At 37.3% G+C, this 8,010-nt stretch overlaps 1 long non-coding RNA gene across 2 annotated transcripts; it reads left to right on the top strand.

Annotated features, from left to right (window-relative positions):
- Positions 1-1,119: 1,119 nt before the first annotated feature.
- Positions 1,120-7,365, top strand: LOC138882271 (uncharacterized). Of its 2 annotated transcripts, none has more exons than XR_011403751.1 (2): positions 1,120-4,563; positions 6,701-7,365. It is a non-coding gene; the product is annotated as an uncharacterized lncRNA (long non-coding RNA). The 2 variants fall into 2 exon arrangements; XR_011403750.1 differs by having other exon boundaries at positions 6,668-7,365.
- Positions 7,366-8,010: the final 645 nt, after the last annotated feature.

Here is an 8,010-nt window from a genome sequence, read left to right as displayed (position 1 = left end):
CGGTGATAGTTAATAATGGCGGATGGTGGTGGTAATAGTAATTGAAGAAGGTGGTGGTGGGTGGTGGTCGGTCATAATGATGGACATTGCCGGTTGTGGTTGTTGATGGTGATGTGGTGGTTAGTTGTGGTAGTTGAGGTGGATGTTGTTGATTGTGTTTGAGAATGATGGTGGTGGGGATGGTGGGTGGTGATAGTCGATAATGGTGGCGGCTATGAGTGAGGATGATGGTAGTGGTGGTGGTGGTTGTGGTTGATTATGGTGGTTATGGTGGTATCGTGGTAGTTGATAATGGTAGGTGGTGACAACAATTAATAAAAATATAGATGATAACATAAAAATGAACTTAATGATTAAAATCTGAATAATTAAAATTCAGACTTTAAAAACAAACGCACTTAATGTTTGAGATCTAAATAATTAAGATTTAGACCTTATTCAAGTGCAAACAAACGAGGACAAAGTGTAACATTTGCATAGAAGTTTAGTTGGTTAATTTCAATTCACAGTATGTGCATTCGAAACTAAGTCGGTGTATAACCGCATATAGAGTATAAGTCGCATTTTACTAGGATTTATAAGTCGCATTTGCTTACTAGGATTTATAAGTCGCATTTGCACTGCGTTTATAATCGCATTAGGTCCGTTTTGTTTGAACTAAAACACACTTTCCCCTCCACTATCAGAAAACTTCGCCGCCCCTCCGATGTATTCCTCCATTTTCGACGGCGAATGAAGTAATTTTGAGTGAGTATTAGCAAAGATAACCTATATCCAACCTCCAATTCCTTCACAAAACAGTCCAAAATCTTCTGATTCAGGTAATTCTATTGTGTTTTGAGTTATCAGAAAATTTTAGTTTATTTGTAATATTAGAAGATTGATTTGAGTTATTTTGGTGACTAAAAACTGAAACATGCTAATTCAGTTCTTCCAAATTCAAACATTTTTTAGTTTGGAAGTAATTTTAGTCATAATTGTAGTCATAATTGCGTGGCTTCCATTTGGTTTTCATTTGCACCATTAGTTTTTGAATGAACATTTCGTAAAGGTTGGATGAAAGTTGCTAACTTCACTGTGATAGTAATGACATAGTTAGTTTTTAGGCAAGAGCTCTATTTAGGGATGACAATGGGGTGGGGTGGGGCGGGTTTGGCAAAACCCACAAAGTTTTCAACCCGCCCTGCCCTGCCCCACTTATTTCTTTTCTTTCTTCTTTAATTTTTTTTTCTAAAACAAACTAGTTTGACATTTTATTATTTTATAAAATGGAGAGTTTAATAGAATCACATAAACATAAAATTGAGAGAGTATTATGCCGATCTTCCAAAATAAATGGGTTACTATCATTTCCTATTACTAATACGATATCTTGATTTATGTAATATCATTTTGGTGAGACTTATGCAAATTGGTTAATTATAAATCAAAATAGTATTTGTGCTAGTGCAGAAGAATGTGAAATTGTAGTTGAAATGATTGCTTTGTTTCAAAAAAGATAAAATTCAAAGTTTCCCCGCATTGAACCCGCAACCCGTCCCGCCCCGCTTTAAAAATTTTAAAAATTGTTTTAACCCGTCCCGCTCCGCCTCGCCCCATTGCCATCCCTAACTCGAGAAAATCCTTGTCTTTTATCACATAACTCATTTCATGGATTAAGTTTAGTGTAAGAGTTGTAGAATCAAGAACTTTCAATCCACGTAATGTGCGAGGCTGTGAGTAGCAATCTTCTTGACATGAATTGCATTAAGATTGAGAAATTGAATTTTACTACTATAGATTATTAGAACAATGACAGCACATTCCATTGGCAACCAAATCTCCATTATTGTTTTGAAAGTATACAGATGTTAGGTGAAAAAGGAGTATGGGAAGGAAGAAAAGGAGTATCATGATTGTGTGTGCCTATGAAATACAGTGAGGCTAGCAGGGAAAACATGTTGAAGCAAGTCTGTGGATATTGAGGATGTCTTAACAAATAAAAGAACAATGGCATGGAGTCTCAATCTATCAAAACAACAATACCAACATCCATTATTTTCTCCTCCTTTTTGCATCAGATGTCTTCTCCAGCAATCTGCATTGAAGTCTCCCTGAGATTTTCTTTAATGAAGGACAGTTAAGAACTACAATCTTCTTGATCTTTGGCATTCCCATATCATCCGCTATCAATTCTTGTAGAGAACTACAATCTTCAATTTCGACCAGTTCAAGTTGCGGAAAACTATCTACTCCAGAGCAATCCAGCTTGTTTACACTCTTGTAGTCAAAGTCTCTGAGTTTCAAGATCTTCAATTTGAGTAGTCTTTTTAGTGTATTCATTGGATCTTCTGTCATTGTAAATGCGGAAATAGTAAGTTTGACAATATTTGGAGGAAATGCTTCTGAGTTGGGTAGTTTTTTCAGTGGTATGTGCTCAATATTCAGCTTGGTAAGATAATGATAGCCAGAAAGATTGAATGTCTGTGCATAATATGTACTGCTGATTGCCTCTGCGTCAATACTTATAAATCTGTCGTCAAAATTTCCGCTCAAACAAAGCTTCTCGAGCTTCTGTAACACATGAGCTGCATCCATCAATGCCCTCAATATCTCTTCTGAGATATACCTTATCTTCAAGCTTCTTAAATTGATGAATTTAGAGAACCAGCTTGGTTTCAAATACTTGCATTGTACATTGTACAGTGTCTGGAGATTTACTGAATCTGCCTTATCTGGAAGGGACAGATTTTTGTGCTTAAATCTGCGTGTGAGAGAAAATGAGGATATGAAGTTAGTAGTATATCCAAGAAGGAGATATCTTACTTGCCTCATCCTCCAGACAGACGTAGGAAGGAATATGGTTCCCAAACATCCTCGGATGTCCAAGGTAAGAAGCGTTTCAAGATAACATATACGGGAAGGAAATTCTCCATGGAAAGTTCCTTTTAGTTTAATGTGACTTAAGTGGTTCATGTTCACAATTTCATTTGGCAAAGAGCACCAAGAATATCTAGCCTCTAGACTCAAAACACGTAGGAACCTGAATCTGGAAATCATATGTTGGAGATGTTGCTGGTCGATTCCCTGGTAATCACTGGTGAAACATAGCAAAGCGCGAATCTTGGGAGCTTCGGAGTTTGAAGTGACATACTCAGTGACATGTTGAGGATGGAGAGCAAGTCTTCGAATTCTGGTAGTCGTAGCACCAAAACCTCTGCTGTCTACCTTCTGAAAAAAGTTGTTCTCTTCAGCCAGTGTAATGCAAAGATCGTGTAAAAGATCATGAATTCGACAACTTTTGATCCTTCCATCGAATCCTCTACTAGCAACCTGGATTAAATTCCGAGCCACCAAGATGTTTAGGTAGTCTGCCCCAATATCTGTAGCATCCATCCCCCTTTCAGTTCCTATAAATTTCTCAGCAACCCACATGTTGATCAAATCAGAAGCATATATTTGTGTATCCTCAGGAAAGAGTCCAAAATAGAGAAAGCAAGGTTTTAAAGTGGCCGGCAAATCCGTGTAACTCAAAGTCAAAATCTTTGAGAATTTGTCTTGATCATCTAGACCTATTTTCTTGAGTATCCCATTCCATTCAAGTTCTGTTCTTTCTCGGGCACGCAACATACCTGCTGTCATCTCAATAGCTAGAGGCACGCCACCACATCTTCCTACTATCTTTCTAGCAATGTCTGTCAGCTCTGGTGGATCGATGGTGGTTTCTTGAAGGGTTGTGATCATCTTGGAGAATAGCTTCCAGCTATTTTCTGGATCTAGAGGTTGCAACTTATGAAGTGATTTTTCACCTCCAATGTATCGACCAACATTATTATTTCGTGAAGTAATAATAAGCCTACTGCCACTTTTACAATTGTTGGGAAAGACAAGTTTCAAACAATCCCAAGTTCTAGTATTCCAAATGTCATCCAAGAAAACAAGATACCTTTTTTCCTTCAAGAATGTGCTCAAGTTGGACTCCAAGTCCTCATCTCTCCTTCCTTCTGGTAGGCCTACTTGTCTAGCTATGCTGAGTAGAAGCTCCCTCATTCTTGGCTCTTGAGAAATATAGACTAAAGCGGAGCACTCGAAATTACCTTGAACACGCCTGTAAATTCTCTTTCCAAGTGTTGTCTTTCCCAGACCTGGCATGCCAACTATTGAGACTACAGCGTACCTTAAATGTGCATCAAGTAATTTGGCCTCTAAACTTTGGCAATCTTTGTCTAGACCAACAACATCAGGTTCATCGGCATAGAGAAATGATCTTCTAAAATCCCAGTTGCCATCAGCTTCAGCACTAGCACTGGTATCCATGATACCATAAGTTGTTCTTATGCGATCAATTTCATGCACCCTTCTCTTGATCTTCTCAATTTCTGAAACAAACTTAAATGCAGCTATTGCAAACGGAATGGCTTGAAAAGTCTTCTTTAAAAACCCTAGTGATTTTCCTCCCTTGGATGCAACTTTGGGAAGAAACTCATCCAGAATATCTTCCACATCACGAGCAATTTCTTCAATATCCTTGATCATGTTCTTGATTCTTTGGTCTCTTGCTTGCTTGGACTCAGCATCTTTGAGGTAAGATTGCATGTGTCTCATCTCTCTTTCGATCCATTTTGTGTTCTCTGGCAATTTACTGTACCTAGAAACTTGTGCTGAAATAAGTTCACCGGCAATATCTGCAGCCTTCTTGATTACTACCGTCAGCAGAATTTCTGCCATGTTTTGTTGTCACAAATTGAATCTGAGAGTCAAATTGTGTAATGTTATCTCTATTGCAATGCTAATAGTTCTGAATTCTTCTTTGTATTGCTGGTCAACCTACTGATGTATCTATCTATTGTTCTAAAGTCAACCATCTCCTGGCCCCTTCATAAATATTAAGAATTAGGCATCCATCCAACACCAGGAGAACAAAAGGAAATAATATTAAAGTCTTTCCTAGCTCAACATGGGACAGATGGAATTTAAGAATTTTAAATGCAATAAAATAGTGAAAGGCACGAACTCTGCTATCTGGCTTGTGGATTTCAACTTTTAAATCTTTAATCCTATTGTTGGTTGTAGAGTTAGTGGTATGCATGATTTCAGGTCCTTGAATTCTTAGTAATAAAATAGCTAGGCTTTCAATAGGGACCTATATTTAAGTTATAGCTTGGCCTTTGGAATTCTTTGAAACTGTCAATTGCCAAGTGCCAACACACCATGGAAGACCCTTTTTTTCCTTTTTCACAGCCCGGTGCACTAAGCTCCTGCTATGTGCGGGGTCTGGGGAAGGGCCAGACCACAAGGGTCTATTGTACGCAGCCTTATCCTGCGTTTTTGCAAGAGGCTATTTCCACGGCTCAGAACCCGTGACCTCCTGGTCACATGACAGCAACTTTACCGTGGAATACCAACACTTTATATTGCAGCTGACCAAACAAGAAATACATGAACAGAGACAATCTGTTCTTACTTGGGAGGACAAACCAGACAATTTTCCAGACTTATCAATCAGGTTATAGTTTTGAGTTCTGAAAGAGAAAGACATTCTATTAGTTATCAAGTAGATATAATATTGACTTTGTTAATTGTGTATATGACCTTTTACCATAGTTCTCCTTTTCCTTGTGCTGCAAACATCTCCTTTCAAAGGGACGATGGTCATTTCATTTTCTATTATAAACTGCTTTCTCTATGGACATGTATGAGTGTTGCTAATTGTTACAGTGCTTGATTTCTCTAGGTGATCTTTGAAAAATATTTGTTACAAAAGGTAGGGATTTATTATATACTGGTTTCTGTATATAGCTGCATCCATATTTAAGAGGCACTCAAATGATTCAGATACTAATTCTACTAAGAAATTCTGCCAGAGTAGAATCTTCTGTGTTTTTATTAGATAGACCGCTGAAAATCTCCGAAAGAGAGGAATTACACTTGTTAGTTGGTGCTACATGTGTAAAAGCTCAGGGGAAGAAGTTGATCATCTTTTGTTGCATTGCCCTGTGTCCTCGGATTTGTGGAGGGCAATCCTGAATTTTTTTGGTGTTCAATGGGTGATGCCAAGCACTGTAAAGGAAATGTTATATAGTTGAGTCGGTTTCCGTAGAAGAAGAAAGCAAAAAGCGTGGAAGTTCGCACCGCTAGCTTTCATGTGGATAGTTTGGAGGGAGAGAAATAGGAGAGATTTGAGGGGATTGAGTCTCATTTTTCACATCTTAAGAATAGTCTTTTATCTTTGATCGCTTTTTGGTGCACTCATATAGCCCCTACTAGTATAGAAGATTGTGCGTCTTTTGTAGAGAATCATATTTTAGTGTAAATTCTCTACTTTTTAGTATACTTCTTGTATACGGGAGTTTTCTCCCTTTTGATTAATACAATTTACCTTATCAAAAAAATGTCCAACATTGTGTATAAAGGACATTCAAAGGGATTTATGATAATTTTTTAGCCTACTCAATAAGATTTGCTCACATTATATCATGGCTAACCTTGATAGGAAGGCAGTTCAAGAATTTTTAGAGGTATAGCCTTTGAAGATGTGTAGATTCAGATACATTGGAACATTAGTCAAGATTTATTTTGCTATATTAAATCTTTTTCCATCAATAATAGTTTGACCAAGAAGAAATGGACGCCCAATCCTTTTTCTTTTTATTCTATTGTAAGGTAGGTGGCAATTTCTTTTATGCAGGGGATTGTTGACTTAAAGAATGAATTGATTTAGGCATTTCAGAAGGTTGACCTTCCATATGATAAAGGATATACTGATATCAGCTATCCAACGGTGTGCATTACACAATTCAGGGCGAGTGCTTATCAAAAACGTTGGTCTCCGCAAAGTCGTAAGACCATGTATGGGAGCTGATGCATGCCCATTGCTGGAAGGGTCAAGGAAGTTGGTGACCTGATAACAGGGAGCTGACGGCCAAAGACCGGGTAAACGGCGGCCATAAATTTAACCGTCTTAAGGTAACGAAATTCATCGGGTAAGTTTCGATCCTCATGAAAGGCGAATTATCTGCGCATTGTCTCGGAGAGAGGCTCGGTGAAATGACATGTTTGTGAAGATGCAGACTTGCACCTGGACAGAAAGAACGGATGAAGCTTCACTATTCCGCAGTAATTTAGATTGGAAATATGGTAGAAATATTATTAACAACAGTGACCAATGAGGCTGCAGAAATAGCTCGTGAGCCTAATTTCTTGTTTTTATCTGTTGTTCGAGAACATCAATTGAATCAATCAAAAAAGGGATGAGAACATGCAATCATACCTCAAAGATGCTGAGGCCAAACAAGAGAGTGACCAAAGGGTCAAAAACATGAAGAGAAAAGTGTTTTTTGTTCTCTAACATTTATGCTCCTTTTTTGAGTGCTATTTTTTTTGTTGGACAATATTGCCACATAAGCGTAGTCAACAGGGAGAGGTGTTCCACGTAGGTACATTATCTCATCAATATATATCACGGCTCATAAATAAAAATGATCGGTAGGAAATGAACTAGTTTGGTCAACTGATCAACAATCACTCAAAGTAATCGGATAAAGTCTATGGCTATCTCGTCCCACTTTCAATTTGATATTGAACTAATTGTAACTGATGATGGTCTCTAGTGCACAACCTTAACCAATTTTGTAAATTAAGTATTTAACCAGTACATGTCTCTCGGCATACCTAATCAATAATAAGACTTTTGTAATTATAGCTAACTACAAGGGATTTAATCTATTTCTTAAGAGGCTAAAAATTTCAGTTTGTATATTTTATTTCTTATCTTATTTTGTGAAATTAGCGTGTACAAATATAACTTACATTTCAACCTATTTTGACATTCTTTTTTCCAGTTGCCTTTTTATAACTTATTTTCCCTATTATTAAATCAATATTCTTACTCTTTTCTCTCTCCGTAAACTAATATATTAACTTATTAAATCAATATTCATCAATTGCAATTCCTTTTATAACCCCCTCCCCTTTTTCAGCCATTGGGTTTACTTGAACTAGTAACTTAAAGAAATTAAGATATATGCTATT

Source organism: Nicotiana sylvestris, chromosome 11 (genome assembly GCF_000393655.2).
Source record: "Nicotiana sylvestris chromosome 11, ASM39365v2, whole genome shotgun sequence".
Taxonomy (NCBI): domain Eukaryota; kingdom Viridiplantae; phylum Streptophyta; class Magnoliopsida; order Solanales; family Solanaceae; genus Nicotiana; species Nicotiana sylvestris.
Note: the sequence above shows the minus strand (reverse complement) of the source record. Positions and strands in the feature narration are given on the sequence as shown.